Source organism: Parus major, chromosome 4 (genome assembly GCF_001522545.3).
Source record: "Parus major isolate Abel chromosome 4, Parus_major1.1, whole genome shotgun sequence".
Lineage (NCBI taxonomy): Eukaryota > Metazoa > Chordata > Aves > Passeriformes > Paridae > Parus > Parus major.
In genome coordinates this window covers 36,466,996-36,489,866 of record NC_031771.1, presented here as the reverse complement: position 1 = coordinate 36,489,866, position 22,871 = coordinate 36,466,996, and the positions used below count along the sequence as shown (strand labels likewise).

Genomic DNA, 22,871 nt, shown 5'->3' with positions numbered 1-22,871 from the left:
CGGGCCCGGCTCCGCCTAACCCTTTCGGGACCGCGGCGGCGGCTTCGCGTACGGCCCGGAGCTCCGGGGAAAGGCAGAAGCAGCCTTCCCTGCGAGCGCGGAGCCGCTGCCGCGGCGCCGTTCGTACGGCTCACGGGCAGCGCGGGGCCGCGGGCAGCCACCGCAAAGCGGGGATTTCCCGAGACGCAAAATAAACTCCCTGCCGCCCAGGGTACTTGGTGTATTGGCGTAAAGTACCTGCTGCGCCCTCCCGTGCAAGCCGCCGCCGCAGCCGGGAGGCACTCGCTGAGGGAAGGCAGCTGCGGTGGGAGCCGGCGGAAGGCGGGCTCGCGTGTGGCCGGTGCCCGAGAGCAGCGCGGCTGGGCAGACGGAGCGGGCCGGGACCAGAGCGCAGCTGTGAGCGCGCAGATGTGACACCGGCCCCTCATCACGCACCACCTGGGCTTTAATTGAAACAGAAACACCTCCCCCTCCATTTACCACCGTAGGAGACAGTTTTTCTTCGTGTCTATAGAGGCATGAATATAATACACGCTGCTTACTTCAAAACACTCGGCAGTCTATGATCAAGCCCTCCGCTAATGAAGCCTTTGGAGTTCCAGCTAGATCTGCCTGGATGCATCATAGCTATCAGATAAAGCTATCAAATAACAGATGCAAAATTCAGCATTCATATGACTTACCCTTTATTTCTGAAATACTGTAGAGAGCAAGGAAGAGCTAGATGCCTGCAAAATATGCAGATACCGATGTACTCAATCAAAATAGAAAAGCCAGTTTTCGGCTGGTAATCCAACTGAAGTTAGTGCTTCTGTCTTTAGTAAAAGAACCAGATTTTTTAAAATTTTTTTTTTGACTACTCCCTTTTGGAATGTCGGTGGGAATGATATCTCCAACTGCATTCTTAACATCAATACACAAAGACCCTTCTGAGCTTACTTAGAAAATGCCGTGATATGTAAGAATTTCTACAAAACTTCTATTATGGTTTTCTTTTTACCTTGGACCTTTGCTAATAACAACTAACCTCACTCTCTCTCACCCTATTACAAGATCCATTGCTGATGTAGGCCAAGTTATCACAGCAGCTGCCCAGGAGCCACATTGTGCCAAAAAATCAGATCAAGACATTGCTAATGATTGTATAATACTTCCAGGGAAAATAATACCATTCCAGAATATGTTTTCAACGCTGTTGTGTAGAAGGCTGCAATAAAACCACATGTTTCAGATGTATTATTCATAAGAAATTTAATACTATCCAAAAAGCTCGCACAATTAGTGCTCGTTTGCAACTTCCTATAGAAACAAAGACTATACAGATTGAAATAGTAGAATTCTGTGAAATGGGGGACAATAATTGTCTAAGTAGCCAGGTCCTGATGAGGGCAGTCATGGCTGGCAGTGGGGAAAAATACAGACAAAATTCCAAAGCAACAGCATTAGTACTACATCTTGTCCAGAAGCTCTTCAAGTCAGATATGCAACAGAATATGTGTGCTTTGACCTAGCACAAGGAAGAAACTTTAATATAGTCAGCATTGACAAATTCTGCTCAGGTTTGAGGGCAGTTTGATAAAAATGGGAGGCTTTTTGCAGTCCAAATTCTGGACAGACTCCTATCTGTGATAGCTAAAAGACCAGCCAAGAAAAAGCTAGGAGATGAAATCATGAACTAGTATTTCAGTTCAAAGAAACAAGTTTCTAGCAATTCCACAGCAACATTCATATTCTCAGCCTCTCTTCCAAGGAGTCTAGTTGCAATAAACAATCACAAAAATATGATTTTCAAAACTACCTGGAGTACCTATAGAGAAACACTTCCTGCCACTGAAACACCTACTAAGTAATTAATTACTTCAGGAATATATCCTTTCAGATCTTAAAAGGAGGAGGAAGGGGAACTGGATGCTTGGAGTCGGCTCATGTAGAGCTTTAGAGCACATTTGAATTTCTGCCCTCAGAGAGCATCTGTAATTGCACTCCCTCTACAGAAGACTGCCATGGACCTGTGAAGGAAGCAGAATACTGGGTCCTCTGAGAGCCAGATGCTATGGAAGAAAAGACATATTTAGATAATCCCTATTTTCAAAAGAAAACTATTCACATCTATACCTTCTGTATCATTTTTCTACAAATATGTATCACTCTACATTCAGTAAATGAAGACTGCACCCTATCAAAAAATAGGACCTGGATGTCACTGCAGCGCATCCACTTCTCTCCATTTTCAGCCAGCTGCAATGGAATTTTCCTTTGCTATCATGCCCCCTGTGCTGAGATTCCACTGTCGCATTAATGCCAGCACAAATGATTTATGAAATCTATTAGGTGCAACACTAAAGACATCTTGAACATAAATGTTTGCTTAGGAAAAAATTTCTATGGAATAGACAAATGGGGGTTGAAGCAAACTCCAGCACAGATACAAAACTTTATGCCAAACAATAGAAAGAAAGATCAAACAAAACCTTGGGGGTAGCTGGAGGGGCTGGGGGGAAGAATAACACATGTGTTTAATTCATACAAAAAAGGAGAAGCAAGAAAAAAAAATTATTTGGTCAGAAGGATTATTGCAGTAAATTATGCAGAGCATTAACCACTGAATTTGAACCCATCTTTAGTCTTTCTTTATTAATAACTCATTATAGTTCTTTTCCTTAATGTGGAATAAATTAGAGCCATGTTAATCCATGAAGCTATCTGCAGGTACATTTATCACTACGGTAGCAACTTTTTCTCTCCTTTCTGGAAGCTGCATTTCATGGGCAACAAACACTCATCCCCTGTGAACTCAAGTCATGGTGGCCTTTTCAGGTCACCAGCAGGGTCACCTAAAAGCTTACCTTTATTTCAAAGAACTGGAAGGTACCACACAGCTGGCCTATATGACATATGTGAAAGTATTTCTCTTTCACACTCTCTCTGTCATATTGCCACAATTTAGATCAGTGAAAACAAGTGAGCTAGGGGCCTTGCTGGTATGAAAGGGTGAGGAACTGCCAACAGGATGTTCTTTGTGGGAACTCAAAGCTTTTGGAACTGATTCCTCTTCCCTGATCCAGAAGAGCTCAAATTTTATGGCCTTCATAGCATGTTGCATAGTTCATATTTTTCCAGAGTGCATGAAGACAGAAGAATTGTGAATGTGGTTAGTTTCTGGAGGCAGAGCTGTGTTTCAGCTTTTAAACTGGCTGGTTTGCATTTGTCTGAGGAGGGAGGCCCATTGCAGCTTAGTCACAATGATTAATTTTGATATTTTCATTTGAATCCGGTCAGATATTCCGGAATTTAAAGGTAGGAATAACATATACACTCTCTGATAAAGATAGGTATTATCACAGAGAACTGACACATTCCATCGCTAATAGCTGATGCCCAGAAAGGACTTAAGAGGTTCCACTGCAGGTGACTCTGGGTAGTCATTAGACCCACGTGGCCCAGGTGAAAGTAGCTGTGCTCCTTGCAGCACATAACTCTTCAGTTCTTAATGTTACCTTCTCTGAATGCCATTGTGTCTAAGTAGAAAATTAACTGTTCCTGTTTTTCATATGGCAAATGAAGGCACAAAGGTGACTTGTCAATACCACAAAAGGAGTACCATGGGAGAGGGAAACATGATACTTCACATTGTCTTCCGGGGTCTTCTCTAATCACTGAGCTTTTCTTCTCATCAAAATAATCAGTTCAGCTATTTATCAACATTTATGATGATCACTGACTTTTATTAAAAGGGAACAAACACCTTTTTAGCCAAATACTCGTTCACCTATTTTAAAAATAGTAGCCTAAGTGCCCTGTTAAGACATCCTATCATAAATACTCAATCAGTGTTACAATCAGTTCTAAGGAGATATTAGGTGTACTTTAAAGAGATAGGGTTGTCTGCATTACAGAGAAGTGAAAATAAGAGTGTCCACATAGCAGCTGAAATTGCACAGCATCATTATATCACTTTGGAAACCTGTTTTCCTTACAACCTTACAAAAAAAGGTATTAAGTTATGAAATTTAAACATTGCCTAAGAGAAAGATTTTTGTCATATATGGTATCATTTATACTAGCAACATATATTTTCATATCTGTTTTATAAAACAGACTTGATCAAGCAAAATAGTTATAAAATAGCTTTCTAGTTCTGGCTGGAAATGTATTTTTTCAAAAAAGGGGCAAATTCATGTTTGAAATTAAAGTCTTAGAAATACTATCTGATATCAACAGGATTAGCAGTATAATATGTTCCCATGAGAAAGCACATGTGCCCAAATGTATTTAATGGAGAACATCTTGTAGTTCTTAAGCATTTAAATATATGCTACATTGACTAGTTTTTTCTCACAAGCGAGGACTAAGATGAGCCATTTTTCATGCAGTAATGATGCTGATTAAATTAGAACAGACTAAGACCATAATGAGCTCACAGATCCAGTGTTCAAATCTGAAAACAATAATTTTTTTTTCCTTTTTATGTTCAAATCTGAAAACAATAAACTTTTTTCCCTTTTCATTTATATAGATAAATCGTAACTCTATTTTTTATAACCCCTTCTAAGACTGCATCAAGAATTTTGCAGTTTCAGATCAGTATTTCCCTAAAAATACAAGTGTAAATTGTAAGCAAGTAGATGTAACTGGGGTAGGGCAAGAGTTATTGCAAAAATACAGTCCTTTCAAAAAAAGGATTAAATTATGACACATTTCTTGAATGATAATTGGTAGTATGTGGGTTTTTTTTTCCTAAGAAGTGACCCAAAACTACCCAGTGTACATACATACTGTGATTTTTGAGTGCTGTGTAGATTCATATATTGAAGTAAATAATGTTCCTTTGTTCCTTGCCAAATTTCCCAGCAAGCTCAATGCAGTGCAAGGCCAAGTGTAAAATGCACATTTACGTTTATCAGCACCTAGATTTTTGCTCCCTAACAGTACTCTGCCCTGATTAGAATCATCCTACTCTACACTAATCAGTCATATATAAACGTATAGGAATGTACACATTTACAAATGGAATACCTCCATCTTCAAAATCTAAAATATGAAAGACTTAAATACTAACCACAATGCTTTTCATAGTACTTAGATAGTTGTTAGATTTTTTTTTTACCTAAGTGTTCAAATACCTACAGTACCAGCCAGCCAGCAGAGAAAAAGGGCACATATGCTTTGAATGATTAACACAGTTCTTGAAAACAAAAAGCACACATGCTTTCCATATCTTATAGTACAGCTAAGTGAGGAGGAGGAGAAGGACATTTTCATGGAAGTTCTGTGGGATTAGATGATGTATCAATGAGCCTTTGGAAAGAAATACCTCCACACCCACCCCCACCACAAAAAAAAAAAAAAAGGAGTTAATTCTATTTGTTTCAGAAGAAGTGCTATATGAATAACAGTAAGGAGATGAAGTGATAAAAAATAATGCTCTAATGTTTTCATGTCATTTACCTAATTTTTGAAGAAAAGGCAGTAGTAGTTTAGGGAAAAGTTTAAACCCTTCACTGAAGAAAGAAGTATCCAAACACAATCTGAACCTTACATCTCTCTTTAAACTGAACTCTTTATGAATCTGAAACCTGTTTGTATTTGTGCGACTCACTTCAACACATCATCAAGACCCTGAAAAATCCTAAAACACACAGTTGCATCCCTTCCTCTCTCAATTTATGGTAATGTTTTCCCATTTTTCTCAGTAACCTCTATCAGCAGCTGCTACTCACTGTCTGTAAAAGAAGGCAAAGAACCCACTGCTTCCACAGCTAATGCTCTGAACTGGAGACTGAGTGTCTAATCTTCATAATAAGCAGCTTCCAACTGACTAAGTTTTGATTTACATTTAATACTTGGGTCCACAGCTCTAAATCCCTCTGGATTACAGGATTATTTTTTTAATTAAAAATTTACACTTTTTGCAAAAAGAAAAAGAGTAAGATATTTACAGCAAATGAAAATGTAACTGGAAGAAAAAAGAGATCAATTTGGTATGTAAACTCCTGACATACAGGACATCTCTTAACAAACAAGGTATGTACAGGCTGTTTGGAACAATCCATTTAGAGTAAAATGGTTTTGTATAGAGGTCTGTCAAAAAGAATTGGCTTTTGTGAACAAGCTACCCTATTGTGAATCTCTTAGAACTGGTAAAGACCACCAGCAGGGCAATCCTATAAGAGAATAAGTTTTAAGAAAAAACACTCTATTCTTGATGATAAATCTAGAATTTTATACCTCTAGAAAATTTTAACTTGTATGCTGATCATATTGAGAAAAAGAAAAAAAAAAAAAAAAAAAAGAAAAAGAAGGTTCAAGGTACTTCTTTGAAATTACATCTTTAAAAAATATTTTAAAAATAGTGGCACACACACACATAAAAAAATCAATATCCGTGTGATTCTCACAAAAAATATTTCACATATTTCTTGGAATAAGCATTATACTGATCATGACACAAAATATGTGGCTGGGACTGTGTGTTCAGCTGCTGCCATCCATCTTCTAGTATGTCTTTTTATTACGGGAAAGATGACTGAAAACTTGCTATGTCATTTAGCAATTTCTAAAATTATGCCATTTCTTTTTTGCTCAGTAGAAAGTAACCATTTATTTTCTCCTAATTACAGTTTCTCCTCTCTCCCTATACATCATAACTCTGGGGAAAAAAACCAAACACCAGAGCAAATTTTCTTTTTACGCAGTTGCTGCTTTGGCAAGATCAGAAAAAAAGTGTCATCCTTTGGGTAAGTCTGTCAAACAGATTTCTTACATACACTTTGAGAATGTTCATCTAAAAGTACTCTATCTGCACTTCTGTATGCTTATATGACATTTATTGCCTTGGAAAGGTGGCATAAAAATTATTTCACACTCCTCTGACACCTGATGTGAGCCGTAACCCTGCAAGTGGTCTATATACAAAATGGTTATACAAATTGTACATGTAAAATAAAATTAATAATTTCCAAAATATTAAATTGGTTTTATATAGACAGGAAAAATACTCTGGGCTGCTGTTAAGGAGACACCTTATTACATTTCCTTGGAGGCAAAAAAAGAGGTTTTCATGAGGCATAAGAATAGGGTTTATATGCACTTTGAGTCCACTCAGAAATGTGTACATAAACAAACCTTCCTGTGGTAAACATTTCAGCAGAGGATGAATGCCTGGTGATAGGTGTGTTGTTAGTCACAAGACTAAGTGCTGCAGGGCATCTAGAATTGCATTTATAGCACACCTTGAAGTCATTTGTTGGATATTGATTGTCCTAGAGAGAAGGTGATCATTTTCTACATTTGACCCAACACATCTAATATTTGCCAACATGCCAAACTGCTAGTGAAATGATTTTTCCCTATATCAGCAGGCATTGCATATTCAGAAACAGACACTTTCAAGAATTTAAAGTTTTCATTTACTTAACAGGGAAGAAAGGAGAAGAAAATATTTTTTACTTTATATTTTGTGCTCACGCACAGAGCGTGAGCTCTGGTACCACAGGTCTTAGAAGAATCACTTGGGCTTGACTTTCTTCAAGCTTGGCTAACCATTGCATAAGTTTCCAGAACACAGTATATTAAATAGAAATTATCACATGCAATACTCCCAAAAGTCTTTCTTCCCACTTTCTTCCTCATACTCTATTTATTTGCTTGGCATGCCTCTGCATAGATGTCAGACAGCCATGGATTCATGTGTGTTCAACAGCTTCAGAGATCACAGTTTGGCTCTGTCAGTCAGTTACTATTTTCACAGCAGCCAACTTTATCACTATCATTTCCTAATTCCATCATCTAAATGATTTCGCTAACTGCATTTCACTAAAGACCTTCCCACAAGCACTGCCAGATTTGCAAGCTTTGGTGTTATCTGCCAAGAGAAGGAACTCAAAAGTCCAGCTGAATTCTGTCATAGAAGAAGAGAGCTTAAGAGCCCTTAAAACATGAACAAGTGGTAGAATATTCAGCCTAAAAAGTATTTCTCAAACAAAACTAAGAAACTAAATATAATATGTATATATAGAGGGCATACAAAAGCTAATGGAATAACACAGGTTTTTAGAGTCCTGATGAATAAGTTCAAGCACAGGAAAGACACACCTTCCCCCTCCCTTCCCCCCTTTTCCCACCCACCCTATGCTGACTTAAGAATAAAGCATGCAAAGTGTAACCCTGAATGAAAAACTACATGGAAGACTAGAGCTGCATTTAGCACTGATAAGGCCCATGTGACTGAATCAATTTTGAGGCCAAAAATCTGAGAAGGTCAGAGCCCAGTCTGCTAGAGAAGGATCAAAGATAAGGACAATATTCATCAAAAATGCAAATTTCATTGCAAAAGTCCTGAAGATAATTTAATTTATGAAACATATCCTAAGTATTGGTAACTGGGCAGATATAGCATGACCAGTGTCTCAGTGTCCAGGCTTCTTTCTACAGCAGTGTTTCCTGAAGTATTTCCCCACATGCACTCAAATTGCCTTTGGTTCTCCCTGCTATCTATTATACTGCAAGAAGCATCGTCAGCCTTTTCTCATGAATCTGGATGTCCCCTTACTTTGGGATTACTCTTCCTTCCTTCCAGTTTGCTGGGGATGCTTGTGCTTCCTGAGAGTTGAAATACTGATCTCACTGCTTTTTCCTAGTATTTGGCTGGTAGGGTCAAAAGAGTAGAAAAGTATGAAGTATGGAGAACAGCTTGTTCTTAAAATTGGATGGAAAATCTCACAAAAAAAAAAAAGAAGTTAATTTTATTACAAGAAAGATCTCTAGCCCACATTTAATGTCTCAATTCACTTTCTGCAGTTACGTTGTTCTCACATCTCTGTGTCCACCACTCAGAGACCCAAATACTTTTTTCTACAACAGAGGTGGTACATACATACATACACAGCTCGCTCATTTATCCAGGCAAAGGCAGTGATGGTTGAAACATGAACTTCAGGAATTGCTGCCATCAGCTTATCCCTCCCTTGAATTGCCCTTCCCCATCTTGTCCACCTACCTTGGCAATAACTTTGAGGGAGTGATACAGAAAGTCTCCAGTAGAGCTCTGTGCTAAAGACCAGAGTGCTGATACTGGAACTTGTTTTGAGACAGGCCCTTAAATGTGGTGCACTGCAATCTTGGGGTTGGAAATCCTTATTATCCTACTTATGTGTCCTCACAGAAATTCTTCTGAAATTTCCCAATGCTTCCTGCAGCTGGACCACAGGCACTGGTAAAAATACTCCAAGGGCTATGTAGAGGCACAGTGGCACTTGCTGTGATTGTAGGGGAAATGCAAAGTGGACTTATTCCAGAAAGAATTCAACTAGTTGTGGTTTTCAGTTCTCGGTATAAAGGAAAGGGATTTGTTGCTATCCATGTTACACAGGACAGCTCGATGGAGAGTGCTTAAGCATGTCACTTCATGATTTCAATACCTTGTCTAAAACTATTATACTGTAAAGCCTAGCACAAGAATTTATCAACTGAAGTCCATCAGTATTCTTTGCCTTTTTTTGTGAACACTCATACTAACATCCAGCACAAGGGTCACATTGCTGTTTAAAACCCACCTCTACTAAAGTAAACACACCCGACACTGATAGATTTCCTGAAGGACCCTGAGGCAGAAGCCATTTCACAGATGGAAGGAAAAAAAAAAAAACATGGGCAAAGGGAAAACTGCTTGAGAGAGAGAATTTTGCTTCAGGTTTTCTAAATCCTATCATCTATATTTCATTCTGGAAAATTCTCCAATTAATAGAGATATTTTCACTATTTTAATAGCTTTTTCCCCCCCTGAAGCATTCAGAAGTTGATAAAGTTGGACCTTCTGCTTTGCTGAAAATTTTGCATGCTGATTAAACAAGTTTAAAACATGTCCCACTACAGAGGAAGAAGTAGTACTGGTAGGAATAGAGTATTTTAAAATTTAACAAAACCGTCCAAGAAAATCTATCATACAAAACAGTGTCTGAAAATCTGAAGCACTTAGTGATGAATGTGTAACTCCCCCTAATGGATGCATATTTGAATTTATCTTAAAAGAAATGTCAATAACTGTAAATCCTAATGCTAAAAATAATAATACCACTGTTACATCACATTCACCTTTCTGGCTTTTTAAGGGATCTCTTAAGGTGTGCATCTGTGACTTACAATAAACATTAAACTACTATTAGCAATTGTTTTCTTAGTGAGTTTATTATATAAAGTATTAAATATATGTGCCTTTCAGCATGTTTCTAAGGTACACTCAGTAGCCTTTAAAGTTCCCTTTTCCCTTAAATTATCTTCTATCAGTCATTTCAACTTCTGTTTTAGCTAAGTGTTTTCCTGTTTCTTAAAAAGTCAGCAAATTTCTATAAAAATGACAGTGACAGGCCACAGTGGTTTGGATTTTGTGGTATAAAGAAACACTTCATATATGCACAGCTGCTGGTAATGAATGCAGCATGTCTGAGGCCCAATCTTGGACAATTTCCTACATTTCTGACTGCAGTTTCCTTGGCAAAATTTCTGAGACTTTATTATCTATATATCCCAGTATTCCAGCCAAAACTTTTCAATAAAATAGTTTGGCACTGTGCACTGCCTTTCAGTAGTCTGTCCTCTCAGAGTTAGCAACTTTTTAGTAGTCTTTGCCCTAAGCCTCTTCTAACAACAATTTCTATTTTTCTATTTTTAAGAAGCATTATGCTTCTTAAATAGAAATAGAAACACAACCACCCTGTTAAGATACAGCAGACAGATTAAATTATTACATAATAGAATTCCTGCTCATGAAAGATGCCAGAGTGACAGCATCAGACACTAAAATTACATTTGTCCACTGCCCAGCTACAGTAAACAGCAGCAGCAGTGGGGTTGTTTTCAAAACTCAAATTTAAGCCACTGGAACACTGAGGGTAAGTGAAACTCTGGACCAAGACTTCTGATAAGCCTGGATGTTGCTATAACTGGTCTGGTGATACTGTAATCAAGTGGTGTAAGTAGGGCTGAGGTTCAAGGCTGGATTTTACACAGGTCAGACTCGCTGAAGGAGGCAGTTAACAGGGCTTCTCATAGTGGAGAGAGACTCCATCTTACTCTGCTCACAAAACGAGTTATAACCTAAACACAGGTTTCCTCCTAATGCAACGAAAATGCAAAGAAAAATGCAGCAGTCTGGAATGAAGCTATGGGTTTAATCCCAAGTGACTTTTCCTAGGTTTTTATGGTGTATTGGAAAGGAAGTTTAATAAAGCTGGTGTTGTTCTTTTTCAGTTTTTCGGTATTAAATGGGACATATATATATTCTGTTTTTCTTTGCAGGAAGTAGTTTTTAGCAAAATCTGCTCTTAAATAGGACTTACCCAGCTGTCAAATTCTACTCTGTAATGCCAACAGAGAGAGATTCAAAACGATGGATGAACATATTAAAATATGTTAAAATAATTACATTTTAAGGCAAAGATAGGCATGTTCTTGTACAGCAAAAGGGACAAAAAATAAGCTCATGGGCAAGAAGATACATAAAGTATGTCTACCTGTACCATTGACCATCATACAGAAATATTTCTAATATTGTGTAAGAAGACAAAAGTTAAAAATTAAGTACTCAGAAGCAATGATCTGCATTATAAATCAAGAAACACGGAGAAGATGCCGGGGAGAACTAGAACTATAACTGAAGTAAACTGCTACAGAGTGAAGCCTAGCACAATAACAAGAAAGAAATAAGAGCAAGCATGTTTTGCTGCCCAGGAATTTTGCTGATTTCAAATTTAAATTTAAAACCTAAAACTAAACTACTAATCTTACTCTGATTAATTAATTAATGTCCAATCTTGTCCTGGATTATTTAATCTAATCTAAAAAAGTAACTATTAGTAATCTTGTGACAGGATAATTCCATCCCTTGTCAAAAAAAAAAAAAGAAAAAAGAAAAAAAGCTGAAACGAACCCCACAGAAAACAGACTCTATGAGCTAATGCATTTAACTAAGAGTCAGTCTAACTATGGTTATGAGTGTTGAAACACGGATTTTCACATCTGTCTTATCTGTCTGGACAGTCAAACTGCCAGGGCCAGCCATGACAGAGATTTCCTTTCCTCCCCAACAGAAAGTATTACTGAGATTTGTTTTGTATGTTTGACAGAGAGTAAATTACACAGATATAGGAGATCCTCGGTAGATTTGTGATCCTTGTGAAAGAGGTTAATATGAGTCAGAGAACATCAGAGTTTAGGATATATAAAAAATAGAAATGCTGTCAGTCATTGTCTTAAGACAATAGCACAATTTTGATTGTTGGATTTTCTTGAAAAACATCTTTTGTATTACTTCTGGGATTCAGTTCACAGTTCAACTCCAGTACACAGCCCTACGAATGCTGCATTCATGCCTCAAAATACATTCAATTGTGCAGTTGATTATTTAAAGCCACCATTCACTTTTCAGCACTTGTTGGTACAAAACCACTTTTGCATTGTGAGAAACATAAAAGAGGAAATTAATATCTTTTCCCTTTAATTTTGTTTTGAAAAAAAAAATAAAGGAACATCTATGTCTTCCACTCCTCCAGACCCTAATACTTATGGCCTTATAAAGTACGAAAGTATGGACACATGTAACTGAAGGGCTTTAATGCTACTAAACATTACAACAAAACATAGATATCTTTAGATATCTTTAGACTAAATCAATGCAATCTCTTATACTAACACTACATAAACCACAAGTTAAAGCCATGATACAATAACACACTGCAGCACTAAAATGTCAGCTTCCACAAATTCATACACCTTGCTCTCTTCAGATATTTTCATGATTGTAGACAAATACCAACAATTTGGTCCCTCCTGATCAAACTGGAGAAAGTCTAGTGAACAGCCACTGGGATGATTTAACTATTGGAGAACCTGCTACATGAAGAGAAATTTGAAGAAAGGATGTGGGCAATACAGGGAAGAGAAGACTCATAGGTCTCTGAGTACCTAATAAAAGTCTCCCAGTACCTTAAAAAGGTTCAGTGGGAGGATGGAGGAACTCTCTTCACAAGGGTGCATGGTGAAAGAACAAGAGTCAGTGGGGCCAAGCTGCTTCAGGGGATATTCTGTCTGGATGTTAAAAAAAAACCCAACAAAGAGGTGGGATTGGGATCTCTCTTGATCAAAATTATTTCAAATAATTTCTGCTTGAAACACATCTCTGCATCCTGAGTCATTTCTCATCCACAAGCCACCATTTCTTTTTTAAGTATCTTGCCAAACAAAATACCATACATGCAGAAGAAAAAAAAGAAGTTCAGTCATATTGCTATCAATATGCTTCATTTGTTTATCTATGTACTTTCCTTTACAAATTCATGTGCTGCTAAAGTGATCTGAGAAGCAAAAACTGATTTGGAAGGGTTTGGGGTTGTTTAGAAGACATGGTGCAGTAACAAAACCACTGTATCTGTGGCTAGAACTGCAAAGCAAAGCAAAATATATCTAGTTGTGAACCAGTAACCTACATGCAGATAAACTTACAGGATGTCCTAGATTCACCTACACCTCTTTCCTTTTGTTGTGATAATTTACCAGTGAAAAGTTTAATTTTAATGGAGCATATGGACTGTAATAATGTGAATGTTCATTTTATTTCTCTCTATGTAAAAGAGTAACAATAACTCTTCTATAATGGGTTCAACCTACATTTCCTGTGGTATAATATGGGAAACGGGGGAAAAAAGACCATATAGCATAATATATGTAGAGAACTAATGACAAAGCATGATTAACTGATAAAAAAAGCTAAGTGACAGGCAGCAGAAATTAGCTCTACTAGTTTACTAAACTAGTTTAGTTTGCATGTACAGGTACACAGCATTTGAAAAGAATTCTTACATCACAATACTGAGAAAGCTCATATCCAAATGTTTAGCTGCAAACACTACTGCTCTAAGTTTCATTTCACTACAAATAGACACCTAAATGTGTATATACACACAGAAAAATATGTATGTATTTCCAGAGCTCAGGAGTACTCTTACATAACCAAGTAAAAATGGAACTCTGCTTGCTTTGAGACTGTTGCCATTCCTTTCCTCAGTGAATTACATCATCTCTTTCTGTCATGGGAAATCTCTTGATGCAATTCAGGAAAAAAAACAGGAAAGACCTTACACATGAAAAAAATTTGCACGATAGAGCCATAGCTCACGGCAAGGGCAGAAACACTTCTGTGGGTACAGTGGCTCAGGCCACAGGCAGAGGTAGGTCTATATGAGACCCAGAGAAAATAGTAAGATGATGCAGTTATGCTGGATATGCTGCAGGAGTTGAGGATGGGGATGTATGATTGGATGAGGATCCTCATACCCAGAGGATGAGCTCATATTTCACTATTCCTTCCTAAATGCTCTATGAGAAGAAAAGGAGAATCCAAGTTCACCCAAAGGCTGAACCCATTGGCAGGGTCTTACCAGTGTGAAACCCTTGCACCAGTGAGATTAACAGCTGTATAAATAATGACTGCACATCACTATAACACTTTTGCAGAAAATGAAATGTATAAAGCAATAATATTTAAATTTAAAAACATAAGAGCAAAGGTTATATTTACAGCGGTGTACTAATGAATTTGTTACTTTATTATAGAATGGAGACAAATTTATCACTCGCTGAATCATATTTTGTATTACTGATTTTGAAGTTACTGATTTTGTCTCTATTTTAATTTTCAGACTTAAGATAAATGAAAACATTTAATTCTCAAAAACGCAGAGCTAAGTTGAGTTTTCTAACTATAAAACTTGTCATGGTGTCAAAACCTAGGGAAAAGGCAAGAATGCTGTCTGGTGAAATATAGGTAATTACTGTGGCTTGACAAAACTAGCAGAGAAGAAATAATTTTAACATTATTTCTTCAGTAGTTCATTATTTCTCCAGAGACTAAGTGACTATTATCTTTTAGGTACAGAACTTGGTGCACATCCCAGCAAGCTTCACAAACCCTCCAGTAAAATTGTTTGAACAGAGCTTACAGTAGAACAAGTTTATTTTTAATTTGATATAGTATTTGTTCTCAGTTATTAAGTGACCTTCTTATTTTAACATAATATTGACCAATACTTTCTAAACCTGAGGCTGAAATTTCAGATACCTGGAGGTACAATTACCACCATTGCTCCTGCCTTACTCAAACTTGTGATGAACAATGAAAGAAACAAAGCAACTTTTAATAATCTCATAAATTCTATAGCTGCTTTTAGATGACACAGCATTGACTCATAATTCATCAATGTATATGGGATGTCTAACATTCAGTTATTTCACCACTAAAATGGGTGTTCCAGTATCTGACAGGACAGAGGAGAAGTAACCTGGAAAGCTACAAACTTAATTCTTAAAAGCTAAGTATTAAAAGTGTTATGGATAGAAAGACCATAATTTCCAGTGATTTTATTTTCTTCATCTTCCCTAATAAAAGTTCCTTTATGTATAACCTGGTCAGAAGAATACTTTATACCAGACAAAACTTGTGAGCTAGACTTGGCTGAAGTCAGCCACTCTTTCAATGGCTTGAAAATTCTAACTGCACCCAGAAAAAACAAGGTAACAGGCTGAGCTGCTTTTCCTCGGATCTCTCTTGATACTATCAGATTTACCTAAAGCAGATCAACTCTGGCACATTTCAGCGAACAAAGCTTGTGAAGTCCCATGCATTGCTCACACATGCGGGAATATCTGTTCTGTTTGACAGCAAGCCTACTCAGCTGGGAGCCTACCTGGACATCAGCAGTGCTAAGAAAGCTTGTGGGAAGAAAGGTGTCGTCCTGAAATGGCTGAACCATGGTTAAACAGACACAAAAGAGTAAAGGAAAGAGGCAAATATACTCTCAAGCAGGAAAAGTTAGCTTCAGACCTAATAGCCCTTCTCCCTCCTGTTTAATGACTCTTTCCTGCTTGATCCAAGTACCAGAGCAGAATGGTTCTCTTTCCAGCTTGAGACCCAGTTTCTGAAGGCTGGGAAAATAAAGGTGGAACAAATAAGTGAACAGTGAATTCCTGTAATGCCTCGTTCATTTCCCTAGGAAAGGGAGGCCAAATAAGAAGGTACCAATGGACAATTCATGTACTAGAAGAGGGACACAGGGGTCTTGGGGACACTATCAGGATCCAAAATACATTTGCATTTATATTTTGACTGGTTAATTATTTATGGAAAGTCCCGTTGGCACTTTAAAATTTTGGTTTTGAATTTATTTCCTCCTTTCTCTGTTTCACAACTAATTTTGTCATGTAAATACAAACTACAATGAGAAGGTACCTGCAAGCACCAATTAGATAATGTAAAACCAAATCACACACTTCCAAGCCTTCAGTAAACCTTAAGCATTTTTGTATTACAGTTATGCCAGTCTAAAGCTGCCAAAAGGGGAGGTCCCAGGCCTGCCTGTCTCCCTCCCATCCCTTTTGTTAGATCAGCCTGTACAGCTGCAGGATGAGTTGGTTCAGCTGGCTGGTGATGTAAAGTAATTTCTTTCAGGGTTAGGATACAGTTCCATTAAAGTTGACATTAAAATATTTATTGCTGCTGCAGTTACGTCCATCTCCAAAACCTGCCTCCTGTGTTTTGTCAACCGTGCTGTTTGTCTGACTCTGCAGGGAGCAAGTTCAAGCCACTAAATCTTTGGGAAACTATCCAAGGAATTTTGGGGTAGAGGGGGTGGGGAGAGGATCAGGGAATAATACTCTGCTGGCTCAACAGCCTCAGCTAGATCATTAAGAATTTGGATGAAAGCCTGTCCCAGTACAAAGAAGTAACAGCCACTGCATAGCAAGACTGAGGATCAAGGAGGCAGCACTGGCACAGCCTATCCTGCCATCGACCATCACTCCTGCATCATCCAGTGAACTGACAACCTCTGTGTCTGTGCAATTAAGTGCTAAGTCTGCAAAAGAAATGGCCCCTGCCTTTGTTTGGAGTCAAGTGGGACAGGATCACCCCCTTTCAATGGATACGGATATTGGTTTTGATACTGTGGGGGAAAAATTGTTACATCAATAGATCAATATCAATATGCAATTCAGCTTTTTTTTTGTTTTTAATCTTTTGAATCTGAGATTTTGTATGTTTATATTTGATTGAGAGAAAGGGTATAGAAAAATAACATCAAACAGCTAATAGTTGGGAAAAAATAGTGGCCTTAAGAGTTTTTTCTGATGAGGTCTTATTCATTTATTCAACTGGAATAATTTGGTAATAATTCAAATTATGATTTATTAACCCTTATCTGGCAAAGGAGTTGAATGCCATAAATAACTCCAAAACCCCAAAACCCAGCAGTGAATCAAAACAGATATTAAACGGAACTAAAATGATCCTAAGACAGCTGGATCATGAAAAATTGTTCAACTCAGAGAACATTTAAAGGTTAGAGCTCTATTACAGGTAAAAGAAAGAAGATCATAGAGAGAGGAAAAAAGATTAATATATTGAGTACCTGGTGCTTCTTTTATTCATTTCATTTTTACTGTAAGGCGACCATTTTGCAGATGGTCTGAAGTATCACATTCCTTACCACCTCAAAAGGTTCTATATCAATTATTCTAACTGTGGCTGTAAAAGAACAGCCTACAGACAGCTGCTGGAAATAAAAGACATTATAGAAAAAGTTTCCTAGTACCTTTCTTCATGAAGATTTTTAAATAAAAATTCAACTGTAACATGGCATAAACCTTGGCAGGTTTATGGTCTTGCATGCTACAAATGGAAGACAGACTCAAAGATCCCACCAGAAACACAGAGAACACTGGACACAGAGCTACCACTAGTTACATTTCTGGTTTGACTTCATTTTAGGAGAAAAGATAATGACTAAAATTTCTGGCAGTGGAAAATCTTTCATAAAACCACAGAGATGGTTTCAGTGGTTAATTAGTCTTGATGCTAAAATGCAACGGAATGTAAAATGTTAACGTTAAAATTTACATGAATGATTTCCACATCATTTAGTCACTTATTTTGCCAGAAAAAAAGTCAATCTTGTAAAATTATAAATTGTCCATTTTTATAGAGCATAGGGAACAGCACTCTCTTATTTCATTCCTTTAAAAGTTTGCCTGTGTTAGATAACTGCATAGAAGTCAGCATTAACAGCTCTTTTAATATTCTTAATGGAACTTTACTCTAAATTGGCATCAATGTTTGCAGTCTTAACTCTTCTGCTTTATGTCTACCTATTGTTTCACTACACATTTTTCCATTCCTGAATGAAGTTATCTGTCTAGAGAACTTGAAAACATCCAGTACTAATAGCTGCAATTTAATTTTTCCATGGAAAGAGTAAATATTTTATCATATGATCTAATAGCCTCTTTGCCACCTTTTCCTCCATCTAAGTAAAGGAGATAAATATTTATTGAAAACCTCAGCATTTTCTGCCTTACTCTGGGGAATTCTTCTGGTTTTGTCTAGATTTGGTTAACGTTATTTGGATTCATTCGATTTTATTTTAACAGCTACAACAAGAAGCCAAACATCTGCCCCTTAAAGGAAAGAAAAAAGAAAAAAAAAGCCACCAAACTTTGTGGTTGTGGCTTTCTCCCTAATTTTTCCTTCTGCTTTTTCAGTGTTCTGAATTTCTTAGCTGCTACATACTAATTATCATCAAATTATGCTTTCCTTCAGCTGTTTTTCAATACACATCCTCTCAAACTGATTTATTTAACAGGGCTTTTTTATTTCCTGTCTAAGGCAGTTTTCAACACAAACTTAAAAGAATCATTTCAATTTTGGATTTGGTATTATTTTGAGCATTTAAAGTGTGTTTTTAATTTACCAAGAGAGATTTTACATTTCAGTTTTCCTGGTTTTCATTTTTGTCTATGTAAGAGTCATAAATTAATCTGTTCTCTCATCTAAGACAATACTGATTTTTTTTCTTCTTTTTTTAGCCATCACTGTACATTTAATAAAAAATTTACTGCATCAGTATTCTAGATATCTATGATTTTTTCTAATGTCTGAATCATTTCAGTACTGTCAGCATAAGCCATGCAGAACATTTAGTCCCCATGATAAGAAGTATTTTTTTTTTCTTCCTATTGGATATTACAGGCAGGTCCTGAGAGAGTCATATTATCCCCTGGTGTTTTATGTCATAGATACTTGATCAAGTTCAACATTGAGCACAATTTCAGAACCAACCCCAAATACTTCAACTCATGCTAACATGCTCTATTAAGTAGTGACAAAAAGGTGGAAAAACCCAGCTTGGCCGTACAATGCACTCTTTTAATGGAAACATTTTATATGTTATTTAAATTGTGTAAAGTGAAATAAAAATGACAAGAAAAAATAAGTTTGTTCAGTGAAACAGCAATTTTAATCAATGTCATAAATAAATTGTCATGCACCTTACTACAAATATTGGCACTCTGCACTGTGTTATTTGACATATTTTATAATCAGATTGTAGTTCCCTGTAAGACACACACAAACTATGAAGTATAGATATTGCTGCAATAATGTTCCTACTAAAATGCTATTTGTATTCTTAGCATATTCATTTTTCTTCTTAATAGTTTATTGTCGATTTTTCTTCTACCTTTATTTGATGTTACTGAAGTGTTTATATTTATAGACATTCCTATTTGCAATTTTGGAAAAGTTTGTAATTTGTCTTCTATGTATAATGTAGGTGAATTATATTTGTGATTTCTGTTGTAAGTACATTAGTTTCTATATCCTATACTCAAAAAGTAATATCCTTAAAATAAATTTTCCCTTTATCTTCAGACACACCTGAATGTTATTACATCTATCAGCATATATGGGGTTATTTTTTGCTTCCTTAAGCCGTTAACAGTTCAAGTAAGGCATGGCTTTCTTGTGTATCCCTTCTACAACCACTGTGTCAAAATGTATTTAGTTGTATTTATCTATTAGTGAAATAAAGAGAACTATAACACAATAAATCAAATGTAGAATGCAAGATTGTACTGCATTTCAAAGAGCTGGCAAGTGAGTGGAGAGATGAGAAATTCTCCCCACAAATTGTTAGCAATAGTCATTTGATATCAATGATTTACTACTGTTGAAAAAAAAAAAAAAAAAAAAAGACTTTTTCTTTTTCACCTCTCACTTCCTACTTTTAAAAAAATATCAAATGTTCATGTTAACACATTTCAGACAGATAGAGTCTTAGCATTCCTCACTGGCATCAAACAGATCACTGCCAAAATGATGAGACAACCATGCAGTCAAATGTGCCATCAGGCTTGAAAATCTCTGCGGTCAGCAAACTTTGTTGTACAAAAAGGCTGACCTTTACTATCTTATTATATTTTATTTTTAAAGAAGGGTTAATTTGGAGATCTAAAATTAGATTTAATGAGGTCTTTCATGCTTCTGGATGAGATGCTGATTTACGGGTTGCCACCAGCAGGTGCTGAACAGAAAAGGGTAACTTGTTAACTTGGACAATGTCAAACTGGTTTAATTTGAATGAAATGACATGAAAGAAATTAGTTGAAAGGCTCCAGATTGTTTTATAATGCTTTTTCACAGTGCATTATCCCCTCATAATGATTTTAATGACTGAAAAAATATAATAGACACTAGTTACACGAGTGCTAATTTAGTAATGTTATATCACATGATAAAAAAGGTAAAGGTGTTTTTCATTCTGTCTGAGTATTAAGAGGCTGGGTTTTATTAAATTCCTATAAGGAAAAAAAATCTCATTGCTCAGTAAAATCAGTGGGACATTAACAATAATTACTATGTAACCAAAGTAACTATGGTAATTAAAATATAATAAAAATCTGAAACTCATATCTTGATTCCTGAATTTCTTGATTACTCTTTGCTTTCAAAACCAGACTGGGTTTAAAAACCGATGTGCTTAAGGAAAAACTTTGTTACTTTTAAGAATTTGCTACTGTTTTGTAAAATGGGGACATGCCTTCCTTCCATTTATTATATAAACATCTTTCAAACTATACACATCTAAGGATGGATGTCTTCATACAGATGCTGAAATACCTGACCTGGCAAGTATGCAAGTACCTCTGAGCTGCAAAACATCAAAGCATGTTAGCACCGTGCTGTACCTCTTGACAAGGTCTATTAGTCTGGGTGAAGCTCTTGGCTAATGCAGGCAGACTTCTGCCCCCAGAGTGGCATGACTGCAGTGTTAGTGTGGAGCACAGATCCATCAGCCGGGCTCTGCACAAGCTGCCTGGCCCTTCGGTTCGCCCAGGCACGGCTTTCTCTGAAACACAGCTGTACTTCGTTTACTTTCACAAATTATGTAGTGAAGAAGACACAAATCAGGCTTAAGGAAATGTTTCATTTTAGATAGAAACCTAGCAAAATAGCCCATGCTAGAATAGGTACGTTTTGTCTCAGGTATGCTGAAATAGGACAAACTGGACCAAAAAAGGCTAGGAGCATGCAGGCTTATCCTCACTGCACAGAACATAGAAAAAAGCTGTTACTGTTCTCTCTCCTTTGCTTCTTCCCTGATTTTCTTTGTCTTTTTGCATTAAGTCTGGCTCAGTAGTTCCATTTCACAAAGCTACCTTTCACCTTCTGATTACTAACCTGCTTGCTCTATGACATATTAATAGAGCAAATCCATGGCCAAAGACAGATATAATGGGCTTATTGAGGAGGAAGTCACATAAATGCTTTCACATCGACTTCCTGCCTGAAAAGTATGATGAGCTCTTTTAAAGAAGAGCAGTTTGCTAAGTTTAGGCCTGGAATTTGGGGCTTACAATATTTGGAAAGGAAAAATAGTACCAAGTTGTGAAACAGCAATCCTTTTCAGTTTCAAAAGTAAGTCTAGCTAATTAAATTATGCCCTAGTTCATAAATCTTCTGCCCTGATGGACTAGAGGACTATACCACATTAAAAAAAACAACAAAGCCCAGAATTATCAACCAGCAAGAGATCTAATATAGATCTCCACTGGAAATCTATGCCTTTAAGGAGCTACAAATACTTCAAACATGGACGATTTGATAGGATACAGAAAAGAAAAAGATTAACTAGGTGCAGATAGGTCCATAAAATTGCATGTTAAAAACTTGTAGCAGGGCCTAGTCCCCTACAAATTGATTAGCATGTTAAACAGTTTAAATATTAAACTTCAAGTACAATAATACGAATCTGCAAAAAGCCAGTTAGTTAGGACACTAACTGAAGGGGGAATAAAGATATTATTTTATATGAGCATCTGCTGTTCCTGAGAGTTGAACATATGATTTAAAAGAAACTCTACAAATTCTTTCATATCAAATCACATTTTACTTAATAAAGATTGTATAGCTTAGGAAAAACATATTAAATGTAATTCTATACAACCTGATTTTACATTTACAACAACCTGTATTTAAACTGCTTTGAAGAGGTCTGCTATTTGGATCATGGTTCAGGACTTCGCAGATGTCTCTCCTGGAACTTTATAGAGTCTTACAATGACCACTTCAGATACTTCAGGAGTTATAGGCAGGTGTGTCTGAGGGTATCTTAAGTTTGATTTGTAGTTCCCTCAGTTAAATTCAGCCATAAATACAGATAAGATAATCAGCTGTATGGTAGACAAGAGTCTTTGGTGACTTATGCTGGTGGAACCAGTGAATAAGCAGGTACAAACACTGGGTGTTACTTTCCAAGCAAGGCAGGTCAGGCACAAGGGACAAAAGAAGGGAAGAGGACATAATGATTCAGACCTGCAGGCTGCCAGCTGTTGAAAAACAGAACTGCAGTGCTTTCTATAGGTAGGCAAATTGCATTATGACAATACTCGCTGATTTCTGGGAATGTAATTTTCTAGACTGTTAGGGCAAAATGCTACAACTCTGCTATAAGCTGCAAGCTGCACTTCCTGCAGCCTTTCTGTCAAAA

The 22,871-nt window shown here is 36.9% G+C and overlaps 1 protein-coding gene across 10 annotated transcripts in view; it reads right to left on the bottom strand.

Moving 5' to 3' along the window:
* Positions 1-22,871, bottom strand: part of TENM3 (teneurin transmembrane protein 3) — a 350,102-nt gene that overhangs the window by 239,833 nt on the left and 87,398 nt on the right. The gene's annotated exons all lie outside the window — the stretch shown is intronic.